At 38.3% G+C, this 27100-nt stretch overlaps 1 protein-coding gene across 3 annotated transcripts in view; it reads left to right on the top strand.

The window, feature by feature from the left end:
* rg (A kinase anchor protein rugose) overlaps positions 1-27100 on the top strand; it is a 385845-nt gene that overhangs the window by 338 nt on the left and 358407 nt on the right. The gene's annotated exons all lie outside the window — the stretch shown is intronic.

Here is a 27100-nt window from a genome sequence, read left to right as displayed (position 1 = left end):
CGTGTAAGAAAGGTTATTGCAAGTGCAAGACATTTCTCTCTATTATTGTTATGTTTAATGTTTTTTATTGTTACTCTTAAAATTTGTTAATTATGTTTATGATAAAAGATTATCGAGTGCATAATATAACGCGTGACGAAAATATCTATTTTGATTGTTTTAATCGATCGCTTAGTGGTGAATTAAGTCGTGGCTGCAAGGACCGGCGAGCTGTTTGTTTTGATAGCTGTATTAACTCAAGAGATAATTCACTAGTAAACAAGAATTTTTAAACCGATTACCGATTCTATTAATTTGTATCTTTATTACCTAATAACAGTATGGCTAATGGCTATTGGGCTTAGGTGTTGTGATTAATTAATGCGTAAAATATCGAGCGATAGTGTAGGCGACCGAGAGAGCTGTTTTCATATTGAGCTCTGATTGACTTGATTACACGGATAACTATTTAATTTTTCGATTCTGTTATAAGTAATTGGATAATAATTTGATTGATCTTGAATGATGAAATATAATCACTTATTGTAAAACATAAACCATTGCATTTATTTACATTTAAATGTATTAAACCTATTTACCTTACACACAAATAAATAAATGTTTTGGTAGGTAAATTGAGCCTAATGTTTTGATATTAAAATAAAACCTTTATCTATAAATTAAATAAAAGTGTTTGCAGGTGTAAATTATATTGGTTCCGGACGAATTCTACCAATGCCCCTGGTCCCGCGGCTGGACGGAACACAGTGAGATTTTTGTCAGTAGGCATCCGACATAACCCACTGCCCCTTCCCCGGAGGCCGTTGGTGTCTATGCAAGATTTTCTCACTTAAAAAAAGGCGTAACTACCTACCTATCTTACGTACTGGATTCTCTGATCGACCTAAATTGAAGAAATTGCCAATCAAAACATAAGATCTAACTTTAAATCCCACTACAGCGAAATTATATTTTTTTATTGAAATCGATAGTAGGTAGGTACCTAGTTAGAATAATGATTTCGAAAATACAAGCAAAAAGTAGGTACCTAGGTCTATACAGTCATTTTATCTACGATAAAGTGAATTTTCAAAGGTATGCTCGACACAGAAACCTTTTATATTATATAAATTCTATAATCTATACCTAGCATCCTTCCATACCATCCATCCATCCATGAAGCCGTAATTTTTTACGGCATTATGCCCAATATGTTCTTGTAAAATTGATTTGTCTAGAATAAACAATGCATCGTAAATTCTTGAGAAATAAAGGGTGACCATGGTAACTAACGAAAAAATAAATAACCACTGTACATTCTGACTACGAAATTAACAGTGAGTGTCATCTGGATCCGTACTAGTTATCTCGTATTAAATAATATTTGAATATGCTAAGAAACAAAATAAAACATTAAAAACAAATTGAACTTAAAATTCTACCTATAGAAAATAAATATTTTCGGTTTCAATTTATTGAAGACAAATCTGACTGGAAAACGAAGAACTACATCTTCTTCTTCTTCTTATATATAAAATTCTCGTGTCACAATGTTAGTCTGCATACTCCTCCGAAACGGGTGGACCGATTCTCATGAAATTTTCTGTGCATATCGGGTAAGTCTGAGAATCGGCCAACATCTATTTTTCATATGTACCACGGGCGAAGCCGGGGCGGACCGCTAGTTATATATAAAAATGAATCGCAAAATGTGTTGGTAAGCGCATAACTCGAGAACGGCTGAACCGATTTCGATAATTCTTTTTTTATTATATTCCTTGAAGTACGAGGATGGTTTTTATGTAGAGAAAACGTAAATATGTACCACGGGCGAAGCCGGGGCGGACCGCTAGTAAATAATAAATAATCAAATTAAAAAATAACAAAAAAGTAACCTTAAAAAATTAAATTGCAAAATACCCTTCACAATTCAAGCACTATGTATTAATTCCAATTGACCTTTTTCAAAAGTATTTTAATACGTAAGCATTGTGACCTAAATAAATAATTATAATACTCGTTGTGCATTTATTATTATTATTTAAAAATAATTATAATAGTTAAATGCACAACTAGGTGACGCATTTGAACAAGGCTCAATGAATTTGAAATAATTTCAAAAACCATTTAAAAATGTCTCCTTTATTGTCATTTTCAGTGCAAAATATGCAATAATTTGGTAACTTGTGATAACTACAACAAAATCGTGATATTTGCGTCTCTAAAATTTCTAATAAACAATTGCTCTATGGCCGGTATGCAAGAAAACCACAGTTATTAATAACTCAATACATATCTACTCGCTGTTTTGCGGTTTAACAAATTTACAAAATATAGATTTCTATGATTCATATTTAAAAGACATATCGTCTTGATTCGTAGATAGATATCTAATCAAGAGATAACAGTAAACATTAACGCTCTAGCGCTCTACTAATGTAAAAGCATTGTTAATTCTCACCCATTATAACTATGATACATATATAAAAAAGCTAGATACGTTACCCGCTCTCTATTTTGGCAAGAAAAAACTCAGCTAAGCAAGAAAAAACTCAGCTAAGTGCCCGAGTTTCACTTAGTCACGCACCATTCAGCGTCGTGGCTGGACGTTCTTTTATATTTTAATCGGCAGTTGTTATTACGAAGTACATGAGTGAGTCATGTATTATGTCTCGTGCGTGAGAGTGAAAGAGAGAACAACTGTATTGGTGATAATGCGTTAGTAAGTAGGTATGTATTAATTACGCTGTTTTTTAGTGCAATGATGTTGGCGTATGCCGCGTCTACTAGTATAATAGAGTCATTGCATTATAAAGTTATTAATCCTATCACTGTGTACAACAAATAACGCTTATACAGATAAATAATTTCATTAATAAGTGAGAATGCAATGAAGTTAATCAAAAGGCGCCAACAATTACGGTCGGAGCTTGTTTCCCCGGTGACGTCACGCGCAGAGCAATCATTGCTTCGTTTCCTCCCAGTTCGCGATGGATGAACGTTATTTATTATGCAATTATTTAGGAAAGAGTCATTTATGCAAGCTTGATATAATTTTTGCTGCTACATGTTAAGTTTTCCTTTGGATAAGAATATACTGTATGTTTGCTCCTGTGTATCAAATGCATATAATAATATACGTGTGTATCATGAATTATCAAACTCATAAGAAGCCCTCAATTTTTTTTCTTTCTCAATTTAGAATTTGTGACTTCTATTCATCGGAATAATAAACGTAGGTATACAACATTGTATAATTTATTATAAGGCTTTAATCGGGGGCTCTTTTGTTTTCTCAGCTGTGTCAGACATCCTTTATGGTGTTTTAACGAGTCGAAGTATGTACTTGCTATGTTAATTACCATTATAAGGTTAAAAACATTTTATTTCATTGATGAAACTAAACACTAAAACTTACGTACCTAATAAAGTTTATCACATAACAATCACAATAGTTCTATATTTTTGCTTTTAAATGAGGTTGAAACAAAATTCATATCATCTAAATCCTACATTGAAATATGTTATTCAAATCCATAAACTAATTGCTTTCGAAATTTCAGCTAATCAGTTTTTGCGTGAAACAATAACTAATATCGCCTGATCTATCCATTCAAACTGGGATTTATAATATGCGCGATTAGTTGGGTATTAAATGGGTCTTCATTTGTTTTAAATATAATTAAGTAAAGACTATATTTTTTATTTAATAGATGTATCATTTAACGTAATATAAGCAAATAAGTATGTGTTACTATAGGATACTTTTTTTGTGAAAAGAATTACGGTTCCTTGCATAAAATTGACGCTGTATTGTATATATGGTCAGTTACTAAAATAAAATATTACGTATACTGTTATAAAAGAAATTGAATACCAAATTAGTGTGTGATAGGAAACGCTAGTAAGGTAGGTAATTATTCGGGGCAGAGCTGGTTAATTGGTTATTAATTACATTCGGTGTAGCGGCGGGAGATGGAGTGCATTTGGTTACATTGGCGTGATCATTTTAGATTTTGCTTTACGGATGAAATTTATATTTACTATCTACACATTTAAGAGAAACGATTCGATTGCACAGTTCGTGGTTTCAGATTAAGTTTAAATGAATGAGATTGTTATTATCATTTTTTTCTCTTACGATCTTATTAGCAAGTATACGGGCGTCCCACAATACATTATTACATATTTCAATTTAATATCTAGATAATCAATTCTTTAATAGTGGTTTTAAATCATAACTACTTCATTAATTCAATATTTAACCATTGCTAATATTATTAGTTAAAATGTTAATCAAACAAACGCATACATTGGCAAACAAAGTGCATATTTATTTTCCGTTTCTATTTTACCACATTATTTAATAAAAGAAGTCACCTTCGCGTCGAGGCTGATGAATGCATAACTTGAAGGTCTGTTGTATGCTAATTGTTTCCGAAAATTGTCTAATCTTTTGCAATTTCTGCTAGTTATAAGTTATCATTGCATACCTATGGTTAACGATGCGTTACCAAATTATCATTTATTTTCTACGCATTCATATCTCTTATTACTTATTAGTAACAAGTTATAATTTAGAAGGTAACCTAACTATCTTAGAACGCGCAGATAAATATCATAGTATCGACATATAATTAGGCATATATTATACGACATAATATATTATGTTATATCCGATAAACACAGTCTTTGCAAGTTCAAACCGCTTTTACCTAATTAATGTTAAGTATGTAATTATAAGATTAAAGAAATTTACCTTATCTGTACCTTTCTTTAAGCCATCCCGAAATACGACCCTTTTATTTGATTCAGCTCTTTCAAAATCCTCTACTAATATAAATAGTCCGTACACGTGTACCTAAGTTGTATCCTCGCTGTTATAAATAGTCAATTTAATTTAATCATAAACATAGCAAGGATGATATTGTTTAATCCTAATAGCTATTATATTAAAGTTCTAAAATAACTTTCAAACGCAATCAATAGCATTTTATTTAAAGTACTTATTACCTACTTGCTATTAGACATTGTTTTATTAATATCAATGAAGTGGCCATAGAATTGAATGCATCATTGACCATTGTACACGAGTTGCATATTGATTTCGAGCCATAAAAATAGGAACTACAGAACAATGTTCTTTCGTTTCTTGCAGTGGAACAATGCTTATCGATTACCCACCACTTGACAACTATCAAACAAATATTGTGCGTATGGCCGATTGTTTTATAAGCATGTTTCTCGTACTTGGTAGAATTTTCTATCGTAAACTGCCTTGAGAACTAAGGTAAACCTAAGCAAGAATATTCGTTTTAGTTAGTTTAAACAAAAATATTATTACTTACCTAATATTATTGCGATATTGTAATTTTTAGGCGTTCCAATATCAAACAGTTATATATGAAATGACTCCTACCGAAATTGTTGTTTCGCTATCATAAACCTACTATAAGTAATATAAAAGTGAAATAAAAATGAAACTCAGACTTTATTGAATTACCTAAATTGCTTTTTCTTATAATGGATAATGATGTAGTGTAAAAACCAGATAAATTTTGTTATCTTTATATTATTACTTGTTTGGACAAAATTCTTCACAACTACTTTTAATATTAATATAGAAGACATAAATGTATCTATTGCCTTCTGTCCATTTGATTCGTGCGGCACGTTTACACTCTGCTGTGTGGGTTTGCTTGAAGGGTCTAGCGCAGCAAGGTCACGGTCGAGGGCCCTGATGAAGCTGATTATGTTAGTGCCTTGTGTTTCTATTGTATTGAAAATGGAAAATATTACGTCTTAACATTTTATTTCTAAATATTTCTGGTTAAATAAGTGTGATTTTTAGAAAATATGTTCCTATCCTATAGATAATTATGTAGGGATATCAAAAAGACTTTTCAGTAAGGTAGTGTCCGTTTTATACGAGGTTCGAGTTTCGGACTATATGACGTTGTGTGAAATTTCCGGCAATAACTATGTATTTATAATTGATTGCAGTTCGAATGTTATGAATAAATTGTAGGTTTAATTTAATTGCGGGATGTATGAAAATAGCGCGCGGTATGTTTGGTTGTTAAAATTTGCCGGTTACGACCAATTAGTGACTGTTCAGTTTAATTAAGTATTCTGTATGAAGTATCAGTATAATATGAAATCTTTCGTTACAATCATTATTATATCAAGCTTAAATTTTACTTATATAAATAGGATTATATTTTTAAAAATTTTCGCTTTTTATACATATATAATATTACGTGCCATAGGTAGGTAACAGGTAAACATGACGGAAACGGAAATGAAGTGTTTCAATTCGCGTTTTAATTACATACTTTTATTTTTCTCGTAATTATCACCTAAATGGCAAGCCTATCAAAAGAATACAGTCTTTGCGTTTTGCAAAAAATAAATTTATTATTGTTAAAGAAAGTTTCCGGTTAAAGCGATTGATAAATTTCTCCATTTGTGACGTCATAGCTAGAAATAGATCGATGGGACAACTCGAGCATGCATGGCGGAGCTCCATATCCGGTCAGCGAGTATCGATCCGTGGATACTTGCACTTTTTATTAGATACCACTTGTCAAGTCTGTGCAGAAAGATGATCATTTTATACGATACAGTAATCTGTAATATACAGCATGCGTTATAGAAATTGCTGCTTTATGATAATTCGTTTTGTAGAAGATTTAATTTATGGTGCACGCTTTCAAGTGCTTGGAATTTGTTTTTGAATTATGTATTTATTAGTAGTTAGTGGAATTTTAATATTTTGATAGTAGGTACCTAAATAAAGTGTAATATATTTTTCAATTTACAATAAGTTGATACAATGCAATGATAAAGTGGAGTTTAATTAAAACTTTCTTCAGATAGTTTTCAACCATTTTAACAAAATTTATGATTGAAACGTGATCTCATTTTTATAGGAGCCTTAATAGAACAAAATGTAAATCATCGGGTTTAACTTGAATGAATATATATACGTAGTATATTAATATGTTTACACCCTCTTATAATAGCGGTTTGTGCGTAAGGGTAACACTCACCTACTGGCCCATCAAAAATCGATCAGTGAAACAGATGCGAAACGCACAATATATCCTGCAAGGGTGAAGGGACTATAAACCCATACATATAAACATTTACATACATATGCAAGCGAGAATCCCTAAAATTGCAAATAACCAGCAAGCGCTTTGTGTGTGCCATACTGATAATGAGCAAATGGCTTCTATTTCAACCGCGAATAAAAATGTAAAAACACAACCATTGTGATATTTGTATTGTTATGTCTGCTAAATATGGTAATGTTTCCGGGTGGAATGCGGGGATCGCTTGCATACACAGACAACGTGGAGAACTTCATCCGCCACTAAACCTTTATTTGGACCGTGATCTGATAAAAGGTTTTGTTCCCAGTTCGGATTATTGTCGCAAAATGTACAATGCTTAGGTTTTCTTTTATGCTTTTAACTACCGTGACTGTAGAGCACTCAATTATGTATTTTATTGTGCTTTATGCTTCTTGAATTTTTATTCAGAAGAAACTAAGTAAATAGACGTTAGTATGTACCCACTAGCGTACCAGAAGATAAGTATAAATCCCGAGAATGTACTTTTGAATATGTATCATGGATTGAAATACTTACCTACCTGAAGGAAATCTGATGGGTAAACTCAATGATTTAATTTGTGCCTACTCAAGGTTACCGACTTCAAACGAAGTTTTAAAATACCTACCCATAATATAAGATACATGATTTAATATTTTATATACCTAGGTATTTTTTGGAATATGCTTAATAATAAATTGTATCTTGTTTTATTTAGGAAGCTTTAACATAATATACCTTCTCGTTAACAATCTATCTAAAAATATTAAAGTTGCCACTAATTGAATGCTCAAACACGAGTTTTATTATTTAATACATTAATATCACCTTTAGGCTAATAATAATAATAGTTAAGGGTAAGGCGTGCTGGAAACCCACACGTCAAACAAATCAAGTCTAATTGGGGTCAACGACACGCAGCCATAAAAAATTCACACGAAATTGTAACAGTTGAATAGTTGGGTACAAGCGAATTCCTTTTCTCAGCGAATAACCCTTATTATTTTTGTAATGGCCGTAATGAGAAATGGTAGCAAGTAGCGTGTAAGAAATGAAAGCGACAAGATTCCAATTGTCGGAGACGGCGGTAATGAAGATTGGGCGGCGAGCCAACTTCGCGTCACTTTGTCTCTTCTCGTTTTAACAATTAGGGTGCACTCACACACATCAGTCACCGTCAAGTCACCGATGACTGATCGGTGACGGTTTGTGTACGTATCCACAAACACCAGTCACCGTCATGTTGTCCGTCAGTCACGTCGCCGGTTTGACTGAATCATTGAACACATACATCAGGTTAGTCAGTGATTAGACGTGTGTCACGCTAGAGAACATGTAGCAATTATTGACGGTAGCACGACGCTGACTGAACTGAGACGTGACGGCACCGGGTGAGTGGGGATAAAAGTATGATACATGTATGGAAAGATTATTTGACGTGCCTGACCGGTGACGTCACTGATAGATTTCGTGCCGGCGACTGTCGTGTGGGAACAGAGTCATACTAGAACTATTGATACATATTTTTTTTTAATCCTGTCCGGTGACGTGCCGTGACGGTGACTGATGTGTGTGAGTGCACCCAATGCTTAAAGTGTTGGCTATTGTTTAACGGGATTAGGGAAAATACTAAACAAAGATTGACTTAGTGATTTACAGCATTTTTTTTTGAGACCCGGGTTGATTTTCTACTTGCCCGTAGAAAGGGGTCAATGCAACAAATGTGCAATTCAGTAGAATTGCGAGTAGTATCTCGCACTATGGTTTCACGCGTGGACACAAGGGAATTCACTTTTATTTAGTTTAATAATGTGCAATATATTATGCAATCTTTTGAAACTTACCCATTTCTATAATTTGTGAAACGAAAACATAGTTTTGGTTTGATTAAATACGTCGCATGAAATGTGTTCAATTTATATTTTCATTTCCATCAAAATGCAGTGAAATTGCAGCGGGAAAAATATTAAATATATTGAAACGCGTACTTTACTGTCATTTTTTCTTTTCATTCGCTGCGCTCAATTAATATGCTCGTAAACATTTTCACGATACCTAAATGTTATGCACTGAAAATGTCGCGTAGGTATATTTTAATTGACAGTGATATAGTTATGATTAACCTTGTATCAAAGAGCGCTCTTTCCGGTGCATTCGTTTACAAAATCCGACAGCTAAGTGCCCCCGCGTGCGAACCGTGCTGTTGCAAGCCATGGGTGGCGAATATATTGTTTTTATTCAATAATTCAACACTCATTATTTATCTGTTTACTGTGTATCCATGATAACTGCAGGAGGGCTTTTAGTGTAACGTTATGATGAAAGAAATGTAAATAAAGAGGAATATAAATCGTTGAGAAATATTTTTGCCATGCGATAGTATCATTTACGTTCGTTATCGAGGAATTTATAAGTTGCGATAAGAGATTTATTATTGCGGAACGGATTAAACTTTCTCACGTGGATAAATAATATGCTATATTGTAAGACTGTTTCTGTGTGTGTGATTTTCAGTATTTAACTATCGATTATTGAAATGTACCTATAGTTACTTTACTTTACCAAATTTTGTAGCAACACACTAAATATCAATTTGATACAAAATTAATTATGTTACACAAACCTCTTTCAAAACGACGATACATTGTTGTCTTTAACGTGTCTGTGTAGTTCTATATCTTATTATCGAACAAACAAAAATCGCTTCAGCCTATAACTTGTTCGGCCACAAGCGCAGCGAGCAGCGGGCCGCGCCGGCGACGGGTCGATACGACCGCGACGTCCGCTACACTTCATTAGGCACAGCTGAGTATTAATTATTGTCATAAGCACAGCCTGTGTTGCTGCTGCGCGCGGTAAAAGCGAATCATGATTAGACACGTACGGGATAGTCTTTATGAATCTGGATTCTGGACATTCAATTTGTGCATAACAGGAGTTATTTTTTGCTTGAGTTTGTTATTAGATCATCTGGTTGAATTTTGCTATTAGACTACGGTAAATGTCGATCAGTCAAGACGTTGTACGTTACATCATACAACTTAACGAGTTGTCCTTTTGTCATTCAATTGAATATCGTCATTCAATAAACGCGCTAGTCATTAAATCAAATAGCAAATTCAACCACTGATGTGTGCGACATTATACATATACGGGGTAAATAAACGGGTTGATGTTAAAAATATTTTCAATATTTTACAACACTGTCTAATGCTCTACATCACTTTTTATCTCCGCCATAATGTTAGAATTAATATTCAAAGAACGTCATACTGGCTTTTCTTGTAAGTTGCAGGTAAAATTCTTCGAGTAATTGCAATTTTCTAACAAGCAGAACTTGTCAAACTGGGTGCATTAACAACCTATCAAGTTGAGAGCGTTTATACGTCTATCTTGCCATAGTTAGAAAAATATGTAAATATGTAATTTTAGCTAATTAATATATCCTATTAATCCTTTAAATATAATCTACAAGATCTTCCGCCAAACTTTAATTTCTAAGTTTATGCCCTTAACTGTTTTTTTTAATTAACCACCTACATTAGTTGTGACTTATGATAGTCAACGTTGTGCTTAATTATATTAGAAGCCATGTTTAATAGCATCTGATTTTGTTCAGCAATTCAATTAGTTGATAGTCGCAATTAGCTTCTAATGAGAAAGGCTTTCATTATTTACACGTCATAATGTTAGTTCGAAGTCAGTGTGGAAATTCAGTTTATAATCATGAGCGAATAGTTTTAAGAGGTAATAATTCAATCTCATTTAACAAATTAAAATTGATTATATTTCGCTAATTGTTCTTCATTCATTCGTTAATGTGGGTAGGTACTTAGAAGAGGTGAGTTGGTTTTATCTCTCTAGGTAATTCTTAGGGATTATCAATTCTAATAAATGCATTAAAGGTTTTTTTTACTAGCGTGGATTTTTCCATTAAAACAATTTTTACTTATCGTATTAAATATTATTATAAAACAGCTTTAGAATGTGAATAAAATATTAAATTCAGAACTAAGTTTTAAAGCATACCTATACATTGATGAATTCACAGACATGTATCAAGATAGACTAAGCGAGTGTATGTACTTCCCGTGTCCAAACTAAGATTATGAAACTTACTTGACGCTGGCCTACACTCAGTCCGCGCTTGCAGTTCGCCAAGGAAAGACGTGAAGCTGAATAAAGTAAAATGCCAAATTACGCCGTTATAAACTGTAGAAACTCCACAGCTGTGAGTGGCCGAGTTAGCAGAGATGTTTCCTTCCACCGGTAAGTAATTTTCTAATCAGAATATGCACTATTTATTTTAAAATCAAATAAAGAATATCTGTGGAAAACGATCGTGACAAACACGGATACCAAATCATACGAAATGATTCGGAATACATTGCGGCTTTTACTTGGCACGGTAAAGATCGAGTCGTATGATAACAAGCAATGAATAGCGTCTTCTCATTTTTCTGTTCTCATTTTTCTGTCCAATTTTGTGGTTAGTGATGTTCATTTGATGCAACAGTTCTTTTTTTTTTTTTTTTTTTTTTTTTTTTTTTTTTTTTTTTTTTTTTTTTTTTTTTTTTTTAACGTTGGGAAATGCATTTACGCATCCCCCTCTGCAGTTTTCCTGCGTGAGGGGGTATGTGGGACTCGCGAAAGCCATACCCACTAAAACCCAACGGTGGCCACCGATCACCTTCGGCGGCAGGGGTTAACAGCCAGGCCTTGTACCCCCACCGCCTACGTGATGAATGCCGCAGCTTGGCGACTCGCCCGCGCCCATAAGGTGGCAATAGACGTCGGTATCATAAAATAGCGCCGCCCTATTGCCGGGCTATCCACCTCCTGTCGCAGGGGGGGCCGGTTTACTTACAGCGAGCATAGCTACAATATGCTCGTTTCTACGTAAACCTCCCCCTGCGCTAGTTCGTCCAATGGTATTTTAGGGCTGATGCTGGGCATAAAGACGCCTGCGTCTGCCAGGTCTGCGTCGGCGCAGAGGATCCGCCGATGGGTCATTCTCCCGGGCCCTCTCTGCAACCTCCTTTGCTTTCATCACAGCCTCGCAAAAGGCCACGACCGACTTCCAATGAGTGTCCCCACTGACCATTATTTTTGCGAGACCCTGCAGGGTCAGCTCTTCCTCTCGCAGCAAGGCTTCAAGAGGCCTTCGCTCCACCGTCCAGGCCGGGCACTCGGCCAGTGTGTGTTGAGCCGTGTCCAGCTGGTCGCCGCAGTGATGGCAGGAGGGGGCCGGTTCCCGACCTATCCTGTGCAGGTAGCTGCCAAAGCATCCGTGGCCCGACAGGACCTGCACAAGCCGGTAGCTTAGCGACCCCCACCTTCTCTCTGCCCACTCTCTCAGCACAGGGCTGAGCGCGCTGAGAGTCCAGGCCCCTACGCAAGATGAATCGAGTTCCTGACGCCATTTGTGGAACACTACGTCGCGAGCCTCTCGCTTCCAACCTTCGAGCGTTTCGGTAGGCAGCTCTTCCTCCCTCTCTCTTGCTTCCGCTCTGCGCCAATAGACTTCCGCCAGGGCGGCCGCTTCGAGGTGCCAGGGTGCAGTACCCGCTATGACGCAAACCGCATCGTAAGATACGGTGCGATACGCCCTTGCGACCCTGATAGCTATAACCCGCTGCGACCGCCTTAGCACAATCGTGTTGCGCGTTAATAGCTTGTCGGCCCATATAGGGCATCCATACAGCGCCTGTGAGCGCACAACATTGGCAAAGAGTTTACGACATGCCCCGCTTGGTCCTCCAATGTTCGGCATGATACGGCTAAGAGCTGCTGCCGTGGTGGTAAGCTTCACAGCCAGTGTCGAGAAGTGGGCTTGGAATGTCCATCGCGGATCGAGCTCCAGACCGAGGTATTTCAGTCTGGACCCGATTCGGATGGGCACTCCACTAACCACGATTGCTTCTTCTGTTGGTGGTGCTCTGCGATGGCCGTGAAAGCATATAGCCTCCGATTTGTCGAGGGCTACTTTAAGCCCGAGGTTCTTAATTCTGTTAACCACCTGTGCCACTCCAGCCGTGGCTCGGAGTCGCGCCTCTCTAAAGTCACGGCCCGTGGACACCACTAGAGTGTCATCGGCGTAGCAGATGGCGCTTACTCCTTGCGGCAGCCGTCCTTGCAGCACGTGATTGTACCCGATGTTCCACAGAAGAGGCCCCAGAACAGAACCCTGTGGAACACCGCGCGCAACCCTATGCCTACCCGTCAAGCCGTCTTGTTTTGGGAAGATAATTTGACGCTCTCGAAGATACGAAGAGATGATACGGTGAAGGTACTCCGGCACACGGTGTCGGGTTAGGCCATCTAAGATTTTGTCCCAAGGAAGGGTGTTAAATGCATTGGAAATATCCAAGGATATTGCCAGTGCTACCCCACCTTGGGAAACGCATCCTTCCGAGATGTCACGCAGGCGAGCTATGGCATCAACCGTTGAACGTCCTCGCCTAAAACCATACTGGGCATCGTCGAGATCTGGTCCTATCCGTGCTAGATGATTTTGTATGCGGCTGGAGATAACACGTTCAAACAGCTTACCAGCTTCATCGAGTAGGACGATCGGCCTATACGCTGATGGCGAGTCGGCCGGTTTGCCACTCTTTCTTAATAGTACGAGGCGTCCCACCTTCCAGCGATCTGGGAACCTCCCGCTCTTGAAGCATTCGGTTAGTAGCTCACAGAATCGCTGGTCAAGTCCATATGAGAGGGCAAGGGACCACACTCGGCCATGCACGCCATCGGGGCCCGGGGAAGTGGTTTTCCTTTTCAGGCGGTCTACCGCCACCTTCAGTTCCGCTAAGGTCACGTCCGGGATCGTTTCCTCGCAGGCTATTTCCTCCTGATCGTCACGCCCAAGTCGGTCAACAGAATTGGTTGTATTACGGCTCGGAAATAAAGTAGTTACTACTTTTTTGAGCAGTGCTGGCTCTAATCTTGCTGTAATCGGAGGGGCCCAAGGACGCAGCTTGTTCATAACGAGCATGTAAGGGCGCCCCCAGGGATCCAGGTTAAGTGTGTTGAGTAATTCAGCCCAGGCTCTTTCTTTTGCGGCTGCGATAGCGTCTCTTAGAGCTTTTTTGGCATTCTGATACAGGATGTAGCGTTCAGCCTCTTCCACGGTGGAGTAGTCTGCACGCCTCCTTCTTCGTCTGTATTTGGTGTATTGGCGTCTAGCAATAACGCAGGCTGATCGGAGCCGCGCAAGATCCGCTGACCACCAGTATACCCTATTCCGTGGGAGAGATCTTTTTACCCTCGTCATTGCGGTATTTGATATTTCGGCCATTGTCTCGCCAAACCATTCCGCCTCGGCATCCACGTTTATGGCGTCAGGTTTCGGGCACCAAGATTTGATTAGGGACGCCAATTCTAAGAGGTGGCTATCCAGGCTCTTTAGGGACCATCTTGGGCATCTTTCCATAGGTGCAAGGCATATATTCCTCGCAGGTCCTGTCATCGGATGAACCTCGAAACTGATATACTTATGATCAGATAAGGTCTCAACCTCCGACAGGACCCGCCAGTTTCGGACCCGACCGGCGAGAGTGGGGCTCGCAAATGTCACGTCCACCACCGAGCCCCCCTGCATGCGCACGCATGTGTGTTCGGTGCCTAGGTTGAGTGGGACCAAATTCTGGGCTGCGAGCCATTCTAAGAGGACGTCTCCACGAGCATTTGATGCTGAAGAACCCCACGCTGCAGATTTTGCGTTAAGGTCTCCCGCAATGATGATTTGGTGAGGGTGGCCCCATTGAATCAAGGAGCATACTTCTCCCAGAAACGCTTCGAACTCAGGAAGCGTTTTATTCGGTGAGAAGTATACTCCGATTACAACCGTGTCTTCGAACCTAGCAGCTACGCAGCCGTGTCCCTTTGCCTGTGCACGAATTGGAGGTGATCCTTCCGCTTGCGTAACCACTATAGCAGCGAGCTCGTCGAGGTCTCCGATCCAGTTCTCTCGCCCATGGGGAACAACATAAGGTTCGGATAAAATTGCGATATGGATCGACCACTGTGCCAGGCTCTGGATCAGCAGATCCTGAGCCCTGGCACAGTGGTTGAGGTTTGATTGCAAAAAGCGTAATTCCATTTACACTTTGGCGGTTTCTGCTATCTCCATATCTGCTCCCCCTGCCTGGGGGCCCGCGTGTTTATTGGGCTTTCCTTTTGGCGCTTTGTCGGCTGAACAGCCACTGCCACCCAGGCGATGGTCTGCTTTCCGGCCTGCAGCCGTGCAGATAGTGCAGTTTGGCTTAGCAGTGCAGTTGGCAGCTTTGTGGTCAGGCTGCCCGCAGCGGTAGCAGAGCTGGCTGCGGTCACACTCCGCGGTGCAACGGTTAGCAACATGACCAACCTCGAGGCAGCGGAAGCAACGTAACTCCCGTGGTTTTTGAATCGTCACCCTCGCTGCAACCCATCCGACGAGAAAGCGTGCCTCAGTGATCTTTTTGGCCGCTATTACAGGGCAGTTCACCCAAGCTGCGAACAATCCGGTTCTGTCCTGCTGCATTCGGCTCACCCTTATTTGTTCCGCTGCGCATTCTCCCTTTGCAGCTACGGCTTCCTTCAGGTCGTTCTCTGTGATAGAGGCGTCCAGACCTGACACGCGTAAGTCCGCCATTTTAACGGGCCTAGATACTTTTACGCCTCTGTCTTTGAATAGGGTCATCAGCCGGGCTGACAACAGATCGGCTTTGTCGCCACTACCGGGTCCAGAGACCTGGATTATAGTGGCTCCCGTGACCGCCTGACGGAATTTGACGCATTCAATTCCCGTATCTTTTAAGTTTATTTTCGATCTTGCCTCCTTTATAACCGCAGCGTAGGTTACACCGCTATCCCGGGCCTCTGTAGGGATCGTCAATACCACTGCTGCAGATCGCGGAGCCTTTAGCCTAGATTGTGTTGGCTTAGGTGGTTTAGACACCCTCTGCGGTTCTGTCGTGTGCTTACTGCGCTCAGTCTGTTGAACCTTATTCACCCTACCCTTCTTTCCCACAACTGACCAGACCTCGCCAGAAGAGATGGGTGTGGGTACCGCAGGAGACTCCGCGTCAGGATGCGAAGAAACCGCCGCCTCAGGAGGTACATGAAGGGCAGGTTCCACCACCTGCCCTTCATTTACTGCTCCTTTTTTCTTCTTCTGCTTCTTCTGTCCTTTCTTTTTCTCGTTCCCTTCTTTGGTTTCTGTCACGTCCCGAGTCTGTTTGGAGAGGGTCTTTGTTTTTCTTGGCCTTGGTCCCGTATCCTCTGAGGCCTCGGAGCAACTTTGCTGTCTGATGCCAGTAACCCGGCTTCCTATCCCATCCACTGCAATAGAGGGGCGCGGTCGCTGCAGAGAACTCGGTCGAGTCTCTAAGTTTCGGAGCCGTGCATCGATTAGTTCTCCCAGTTGACGTACCATCCTGGCCTCGAAGTCCTCTGACAGCTGCGGTGTCTCTGCAGCGGCAGCCGGGCCCCGATGCAGGAGAAGTCGCATTTCTCTCATATCGTTTTGAAGAATATCCAGTCGTATGCGCAACCTCTCATTTTCTGCACGGAGCGCCCTCGTTTCATCCGTAAGCGTTCTCAACGCAAGGGAATCGGTATCCTCCCTGATAGCCTTAGCGGCATTTCTCAGGTCCGCCACAAAGGTGGTCTTTAAGTGATTGGACACTTTGGCGATCTTTTCAACCGTTGCCAGGTGTGTCTCAATCCTCCTCCGTACATCTTCAGTCGATGTGTTCATGCTATTGGTAGGCATGGCAGCTGTCGAGCGTGTGAGCGCAGATTTTGGCTCCGGATCCACCGAAGTTGGTGAACTTGGTTCAACTTGTGCTTCGGTATTCTTCTCTACCCTATGCGCCTTGCGGTAGCCAGTTCTTGGTTTCCTTTCCGAAGGGATAGAAGTATCACTCGAACTTCCATCGTCTAACCGTGAGCGTTTTCGGCACCGCCAAAAACGTGTCTCCTTGTTCGGAGTGCACAGAGCCTCCCGGCGGACCAGGGGACTCATAGTAGCCCGAGAATTCATGCTTGCCACAGAGTTGGAAGAGTCCGACTCTGCGGCCGCTTCTGTTACATTAGTAACTGTAGTAGGTGTAGGAGTAGCGCCTATCGCGCGTTCCAACACAGAACTACATCTTCTATCTGCCGATTCTCTCAGCGTTCCTCCTTCTAATTCTAATCCTCCTTCTAATTTTTGGGGTTGGGGTTTCATAGTGTACTAGGTAAAAGTCCCACGAGCATGGGGGATATATGCGGTCCACCCGGGAGGTGCCCCCTGTTCCCGAGTAACCCTATTACACCCCGGAGGGCGGGCGGTATCCGGGGGTTGGCCACTTCGACTTGATCCACTCGCCAAGCCACCTGCCACCCAGGGAGGCAGGAATTCGGCGCCGTGCTTAGGCCCCGTGGGGCGCCCCAACGCCGAATTGGAGGGGTTTTTTCTGAGGTCACCTTCCTCTTGGGCCAGCCGATTAAGGCAAGCCCCCTGGTCTCTAACGTGCCGCTAGACATGACAACGTCACACGTTAGAGGTAACAGTTTGCCCGGCGGAGGGCAAAAGCCCCAATGCCCAGCAAGAGCCATCTTCCCGCTAGGCCCGCCGCGCCGCGGTTCACCAACCGCCATCCATCGCTGTATTTCAGCCGCTGGTCTCTAAGGACCCTCTTCAATAATGCCCATAGGCATTCCGTCAACCCGTGATCTTGTTCGGGCGCATTCATACAGACAAGCGGAAACAGTGGTTCACCACCACCTGCCTGCTGGCTGAGCCTACTCCAAGGTCGCATCCCGTATAGTTTTATGAAAAACGAATCGGGAGCGGCACGTGTGTATTCCATATTAGCTTCCCCAAGATGCTGGCTTGCAACCCAGGTACTGAGCCCCCCCGCCGCGACAAGGCTTGGAAAAGTGGGGGGGATGCAACAGTTCTCGATTCTAATCGATTTTATAATCGAACAGAAAAATGATAATTTGAAGGAGCAATTTTTCAGAAAAAAAGGCATAGATTTTTTTTGTCATTTAATACGACTTGACCTAGAACTTTTAAGTATTTTAATACAAAGGTACTAAAAATAAATATTATGACATAGACGCCATTAGTTAAAGTATCATCTTGGGAGTTTTTTAAGAAAACTCCTTATTGCTTAGACTATCTATGTTTGTTTTTTCAGTTTTCCAAGTAACCCGAACATAAAAGAAAAATGGATTGATGCAACGGGACATAAAGATTGATTGATTGACAGTTTCATTACTTTCTTTCGATGGCCTCTCTAGTACGTAGTACACGGTAACTCAATGGGCATATGTAAGAAAAAGCTAAAACACATTAGTTTACTTGTTAGAATATTAAAAGGTTTATACTTAAATTTATTTTATCATTCCTCTGTCTATGGTAATTATCATTTTTCTGTCTTGAATCGATTTAGTAATCGATTACGATTCATTTATTTAATTACCTCTTAGACATAGATCTAGTTTGATCTGATTTCTTTCGATTTACTTCGATGGGATAGGACGATACTAGAATCGCCGCGCGAGTGGCGTCCTAATCGATTTAGCGTAAAATGAAATTACCATCACTAAAAAGCGCTCGTGACGTCATAACGCGTCAAGGTCAGTACAAAAAATATGACACGCTTGGTTTTCATACAGATCGCGGTACTTGCGTAGTCTATCTATGTCTGTGGATGAATTAGTAAGGTGTAACCAACCCAGCTCGCAAACATCGTCCGTCTTGTATAGCTACAAATTAGGCTCGCACCACCACAATACGTGTGTTCCTCTGATCTATGATGCAGTGAGCTGCTGATTTGCAGTGCTTTGCATATTTAATTGGATGCATATTAGATACTAATGTACATTCAGATTGATGGCTTCATTACGGGCTTTTGTACGTGCGACAGACTGAATAACTTTATAGTATAAGTAATTGGCGTCAACAATTTTCATGTCTTAAATTCAATGAACTAAATGTTCGAACGAACAATATGAATAATAAACAATTCGTATGTAAATAGCTAGTAAAGTGCTTAGACTACCATTTAATTTGAGATCCCGTCGTAAGCGACAAAACTGAAATAAACGTAAAAATTTTCAGGTTTTTTTTTTCCTGTCTTCACAAGATTTGCTTAGTTTTAAACTAAATAGTCACATCAATCTTCCGGGCACATTTATTCAATTACGTCACATCAGCATCGATCGTAATTCAACCTTGAAGATCAGCAAGCAAATCCGATCAGTTGCATTCACGTGAACGTAATGTTAGTGCAGCGATGCCTGCTCAGAGATGCCTTCTAGAGATTACCGCCAGTCAATATTGACAGTGAACAGCTAATCAATACTTTCTAGGACATGTTATGCTATTATACTAGTTTCTGTTTATGTAACGGACTTTGAAATATTGATTTCACGCTTCGTTATTATTATAGGCTCGGACCTTTGATATGGAGTGGGGCGATCGAGGTAATTAGTACTTGAGTGTTTGATAAATAGGTATTGAATTACATGTTTGTTGTAAGTGTATGTTATTTTTGAAAATATATGTTTTAGAGTATGATAGAAAAACACTGACAAACTTGACACGTTGACACTAACTTTTTCAGATTCATAAAGAATATGAAAAATTGAACATATACGCAATTGGTTTTGGGGTCTCGTTTTAAAATAAATGATGAACAAGATGGAAAAAAAATACCGCAGTTCTTTTCTTTTAACCTGATAATTAGGTAATAGGTATGTTATTATGTTTACGTACCTTCTTCATTATATTGTAATTTTAATGAGGTGTTGAATTAAGCTCCCGAGTTAAAACGGCGATACCGTTTTTTTAAGTAGGTAGATAACGTAGGTTTAATTTTAATGTGTACATGTCAGTCCGTGACCTTCTAACGTTTTTGCAAATTGCTGTGGCGGTTTTGGGGTGTGTTCATAACTCTAACACGTACCTAATTGGGTTGTCTCGGTACGGGCTTGGCTTTTCTTGATTGTATTTCTGCTCAAATATTTATGGTCAGTTAATAAAATAGCAAATATGGACTGACAAATGTTCAGGAAATTAGGAAATCATTTTCTAATTGATTTGATTATAAGTCATGTTTTGGCTTCAATTGATTTATTCTACTTTTAGTTAATAATAATGTTTATAATTATTGTATCGAATAAACTCGACATTACTTGACCGATATGAAAAATTTCTTTACCAGCTTCATTATTCTAGAGTGTTTGTATCACGAGTCAAGCCGGACAGAGTCGGGTCAAGCGGCTAGTATTCGATATAATAAAGATGTCGCATATTGGTTTTCAAACACTTGTGTTAGCAAACAGCGGCAGGGTGCGACCGGACCGCACCGACCTTTCCGGACCGTCATACATTTGGAAGCAAGCTAATGGGGTCACTGGTTCTCCCTCTATAGTGTATAACTATCGAATAAAACAATGCTCGATTTATTTTTTGTCATTAGAAAAAAGTAAATTTTACTCTTAAGATTTATGGAGAAAATTAATTATCTGTACGACATGTTTGTCTACAATTGATAGGACCTATTGAACTTGTCCATCAAAAACACACGCTACAGGTCGATTATATTTTTCATACTCATGGGAAAATGTAATTGAGATTGCTTCAAAGAAATTGTTGAAGTGCTGTATTTCACACCTGTTGATTCCTACTTCTATCGGTGTATATTGATTTGAGTATGCTTTAGGCTTTAGAATTCTGTAGAAAAACTTTTTTTAAATCATGAGGAATTTAACATGAAAAATATACGGAAAAAAAAAATAAAAAAAATAGTTGTAGCGTATAACTACTAGAAATGTATTGAATGTACGAAGTATTAGGTATTTGTCTACAAGAAGTAGTTAAGTAGGTGAGTTTTTCCATGTAGCAATTATCTACGTCTTGTGTTTACTTATTTTTACTAAGTATTTCATTCTATTGACATTCACAGATAAGAATTATGGCATCATCTTTTCTGTCGACATAGACTGTTTATCAAACGTCTCAAATTGAGAAAGGCACATTACATATAACAATGCCAATTTTTGCTTTGGACAATTGCTTCAATACTATCTATAATATATAAATATGTGACCATAGAAGCGCAGTTATTACACACACATCGCGGTGGCCGTGAGGGATTAGGCGCTGATCCAATAAGTGGAAGGTGCAGGCGGTGGATCGATGCGCCCTGACCCGCGCGAGCGACCCACCTGTGTGTGTACTGCCTGTGTGCTGTATACTGTGTACTGTCACAGGCTTGACTCATTATGTAGGTACTGGATATGAACTGTATCGTAGGTATGTACATATTGTATAGTATTTCTTGTATTGATAAACGTACGTTATGGACTAGGGATGGATACAGTTATTAAGATAGGACTGTAGTGGTTTGAAGGACATGTTTTTCTCTGTGTATCGCTCGCGTTTTCACAAATATTATGCTTTCTGCCAATATTCTTACTGTATGAAGTAAGTATAACTTTTAAATTTGATGTATCAAACAAATTGTACGTTGCTCAAATTATAAATATTCAGCGCATAAGTTTCTCTCGTTTACATATTTCTCGCAAAAATATAGTGACATGTTTGTGTCATATTTCCGCAGGCCAAACGAAACAGTCTGAGCTTTTTAGTAGAAATGCATTAAAAATGCACATTTCACACCTAGGGCTGTGCTGCGTGAAAAACAAGCTTGCAGGGAAGTTTGTAATTTGCTATCCCATTACTTATTTAAAACAATATTGCTGTGGAGCGGAAAATCCTGACGTAGTGCCTGTTTTATTTGAGCTTTTTTTTATTCGTCCCTAGAGCAAGAACTAAAATATTGAGGGAAGAGGATTCGACTATAATATTAATTTTATTAGACTTTATGTGAAATATTTTGTTAATTAAGAGTCGCTGCCTCAATTTGCCTGCAATTTGCCTGAATTTCGCGATAGACCATCCTCTTAGGAATGAAATTTACATATTTAAGCTATTATGAGTATGTTTCTTCATATATTTGAATGAAATATATTTTCCCTTGTAGGACTAAGTGCTCGCTTTTAATAAAAAAAAATATGATTAAATTCTTGGTTACTTGTTTCATCAACCAACTTAAAAAAGCGACCCATAATCCTAATCTTACTAAACAACATATTTAACATACGATTTTCTTAGTTCGTTGTTGTTTTTCTTAATCTTTTAAGTCGGAATAAGCAACCCTAGCGGCCCTCACATGTGAGGTCACTCGGAGCGCTCCATTAAAATTTAAATGTCGCTGAATTAACTTTGTGTGTACTTGAAACTTAACGTAAAGCGGTATTTTTAATGAGTTCAGTTAATTAAAATTTGTTGGGATCATTTGCGATTGAAGAGGATACTTTGAACAACATTTATAGGGTTTAACTTGAAATGTACCTTTTAGGTAACGTTGATAGCGTTGAGTTTTTATTTTATCGATGTTGTTTTATAGAATTTTATACCTAATACATGTTGCTATATACATATAGGTACTTTATAGATTATTAAAAATATCGACTATACATTTAAATACAAGCCGTAATTATTGATGAATTTATAATTTAAACATTAAAAATTAACGAACGTTAATCATTTAGCATGAATAATGAATCGTATGTAAGTACAGTATAACAGAGTAACACGTAAAATGTAAACAACTTTAGTGTTCGCGGTAAATACTTTATGGCCATGCCATTAAAATGTTAAATAAAGCTTTTCAATACTAATTAAGAGCTTTCAATAAACGGATTCTCAATTAAAACAATTCTATTTGGGAAGGTGTGTCGAGCCCCGGGGCGATTCATTAGTCGCTGACCAGTTAACCCTATTTGTGGCCGTCGGTCTGTCCGTTTCTAGTTAGAGACTATAGATATGTACCTTCAGGTTTCGGTACCTACGTGCGGATTGTCTGAAGCATTATGTCTTTATTTATTTATTTATTTACTCTTTATTGTACAAGAGTCTTATAAAATAAAAGTACAACAAAACCATTCAAAATGTACAAATGGCGGCCTTATGGCTCAAAGCCATCTTTATGTAAAAGGGATATATAGATATAACTAAACATAGATATGTATAACTATAGTCTTGAATAGATATTACTTTGAACATGAATTATATTGAGCTGAATGTCTTAAAGTTCAAACCTAAGGGTAAAAGTCGTTTTGTCAAGGAGTTAAAACTTTTTTTTTGTTTTTAAGTGGATTTAAGTAGGTAAAATGTCAAAGTATATCATGCTGATTTAAATTGCCGTGGCATTACCTACTTCACTTACAGAAATGGAGTATGCTCGCAACTATTTTATCGATTTTTATACCTATGAAGAATGACACTGAAGTTTGATCCTAAATTCAAAATTGTGAGTAGGTACATAAAATTATGATGAAATTAATTCTTTACCCCTTTATTAAATAAAACAATGAACGGCCGAGTTTAAAGACAACATCAAACAAAGGGTTGTTTTGAGAACATGATACAAAGCTACATCACCTACAAGATGCATAAACAGACTCAAAGCGATCGGATGGTAAGTGATAGTGCGTAAGCAACATTTTATACAAAGGATTCAATACAAAGGTTGCTTTCTTTGTAGTCTAGGTATACGTTGTCGTGTCTCAGCTATATGGTAATGTATGAACACATATTATTTTCACACAATGCTTTATAGTAAATGATATCGTGTTTTTTTATAAATCGTAATAAAACAATGAAATTAGATGTAGGTATAAGTACCTATTGTATGTAGATACATCTACCGTATCGTATAGCAGGTATAGTAGGTAGGTACCTATCGCTGTTACATTCTAATTAAAACAGCCTCTGAACGTTAGGTACGTCGAGACAATCGTCATGAAATTGTTTCCACAATCATCAATCATTGTCCATTCCAGTTTTGTTCTCGACTCGATACTATTGGAAATTTGGAGACCGTAATGAATCGTGTCGCGTGTTCTCATTATTGCTATCGCGGATCGCTATAACCGTCACTCTATAGAGGAAACAGATTAATTACGGCCGCGGCTCGGCCTCCCAATCCGAGCTGATTGAATCCAGCACAAAGGCGGGGCTTCAGGATAGCAATCTCGCCGATAGAGGCTGAATGTAACCGCTAACGAGGGACGTAATGGCTCTCGAGTGACTGACGGAGACCATTTGTTTGATAAACCGAGACGCCGTCTTTAAATCTCTTTGGGAAATTACCTGCAGGGACGTGAACGAAGGCTTCCCGGGAATACGTGCAATATTAATATCGTAAGAAACGGGAGACGTTGGGTTCAAGTGGCAATTTTAACTGTGCCTATTTTCATACTAATGTGTCTTGTGTGTGTGTGACGGATGAGTATTAAATTTTATACTTTTAATGAAGGGTGCTTGTTGCGCGTTAAATATGGAATAATTTATATATTTAATATTTATACATTCGGTTGGTATACTTTATTACAGAATGTACCTATGCGTTTATCACTGTTAGGTAAATGCTAAGGTTTATATTAGGTACTTAATTTAAAAATTAACTTAAATGCTTTGAATGAAATTATGTTAAGCACAAAGATCTGTCAAATTTATTACTTGCAATTTGTTTTGCGTAGATGCCATGATGAAAAAATGAGGTAGATCGTAGTAATATATTTCAACTCTAAACACTACACTAAATATTACTTCACAAAGCGCGCGATTTAATGCATTTAGTGTTTAAAAATTTTGTTCGAGAAGTCGTTCTTCCAATAATAGTGGCTGGGCATCAAGCGCAGTGACAGCAAGTGATGTTATTGGCTGCGGCGGATCGGCGCTCGAAAGCTCTTTAATTAACTCGTTGTCACGCCGAGTGGAGCGGGAGCGGGGCGAGCGGGGCGAAGCGAATGCGGAAATGTAGGTGCTCGAAAATGGTTGGGATTTTTTTAAGTTGGTTAGTTTGGGGTTGTTATGGTGTTTGATAAGTGTTGTGTGATATGAAGACAGAGATGTGTACTTTAAAGAATAAATCTGTTTAATAAAGCTACATAAACAAAACATATTGCTATGAAAAATAATAGCAAGTTTACGGTTTTTTAACAACGCCCGTGCCTTCAAATATTATTTGCAAAACACCGTACCTATTCCTAATAAGGTTGTGTGGGTGGGTTATAAATAGGATGAAGAACGGTTGAAATGTCTAAAATATACTTTTATTTCCATAATGCACCGAGAAAATATGGGCGTCGTTATTACGAATAAAACGTATTATGTAAGCCACGAAGGAAATAGAAGAACTTTATACGATATTTTGGTGTAATTTTATTCATAGCGGAGCTGAAAATAGGTAGCTTATGTATCATACTATTTAGATGACTCGTGAAGATTTCAGTCCCAATTAATTGGCAATTTCACGGTGTCAGTAATTTTGGCGAAAATTCAGCGCTTAAGCATATTACGTATGTACACGGTTACGATATGAATAACATTTCTATAAAACATATTTATATTGTATGACTGCATACAATATAAATATGTTTAGCTGATAAAGTAAGTTATGTACCTACTAATTAATTTATTTTTTACAGTTATATAAAGAAGACTTAAAAACAAGATCGATTATTGATTTCTTGCCAGTGCTTATACAAAGTAATCATTAATTTAAGGTTTCTTCACTTACAAAGTGAATAAAATTACGCGTTGTCTTTAATATTTTAACATGCTTTCAATTCTTTCTTCAACAAGGAACACAAAAAAGGATCTATGTTTGATTTGATGTAATTTGAAGCGGTATTTAACTATATTTCATTTAAATCTATATCACCGTTGTAAATTGATACAAGTGACATGTCTAATGTTTAGTACACACCGACACATAGCAAGTTCCCTCATTGTTATGTATGCACTCTGCTAACTCACTTATCCACTGTTACGGAGTAATGCGCGTTCACACTGACATAAGTAGCTATATGCAGTCAAGTGACTTGAAGGGCTTGTATCGACGAGCCCTACGTTAAATCTCAGCTGAGTTATGTACCAAGCTCGCCTATTACTATTAGACATCTAGTTTGTTTAGGACTTAGACTAAACAAACTCTAAAACTTGTAAACTGGTACAAGGGCATAAGAATAATCATTTTTAACAACTACTGATTGTCTGTTCTATCAAGAAGAATCGGAACGTAACTCTATATTTACTCTTACAAACTGAATTCCCAAGACAAACTAAACTGGACTTATGAATAATCATTTTTAAATACTAGGTACAGATATGTACTGATTTAAATATACGGTTCTGTCGAGAAGAATATAAAAGAAACTCTGTATTTACTCTTACAAACTGAACTCCCAATATAAACTAGACAAGGACCATCAGGACCTCTATAAATACTGCTGAAACTTCTTGAACACTACTTTATTGAGCTATTATTAAAAGGGTCTCTGATCAATGTGAGAGCAAATGGATGCCACTTCAGGTATATCAGTTTTTGTTGATTTTTGCACAAGAGATATCTATAACATAATGTTTTAGGAATTAAAGTATGCATTAACATCATCACCATCACATAAACCGTAGTTAATTACGAAAACTAAATTCTTTTTATTGAAATAACTAATTATACATATATTCAAGTAATATCTTTCATCAGAATATTTGAAATGTTCGCAAGGCTTATAAAGATATGCGCCTCCCGTATTACATGAACATTAGTCGCATTTGCGGTTTCGCTCAAATGGAATTTGCGATGACATTATTAATACACTGCCATAATTAAGTCGCAATAATATGCCGGTTATTGATTGCGGCATTATGGCAACAAAACGTATATGTTTGGTTTTACTTTTAACACATTAAAGTTAAAATATTATTATCGTAATCGATTAGAAGCAAGGGAAAGCATTGACCGCGATGCTAGGTTGTTTTCATATTCTTTAAATATCAATAAATTAAATTTAAAATTATAAAATCACACAAATAAAAAAACACTACTTTTATTTGCGAGCGATGTGGTACCTACCTACACATTTATTTTTCTTATACTGTTTTATGT

The sequence above is a fragment of the Colias philodice genome, chromosome 26 (assembly GCF_061535455.1).
Source record: "Colias philodice isolate Cphi_HAF_F1 chromosome 26, ilColPhil1 Martin Lab GWU primary, whole genome shotgun sequence".
In the NCBI taxonomy this organism is placed as follows: domain Eukaryota; kingdom Metazoa; phylum Arthropoda; class Insecta; order Lepidoptera; family Pieridae; genus Colias; species Colias philodice.
This window is presented reverse-complemented; position numbering and strand designations above follow the sequence as displayed.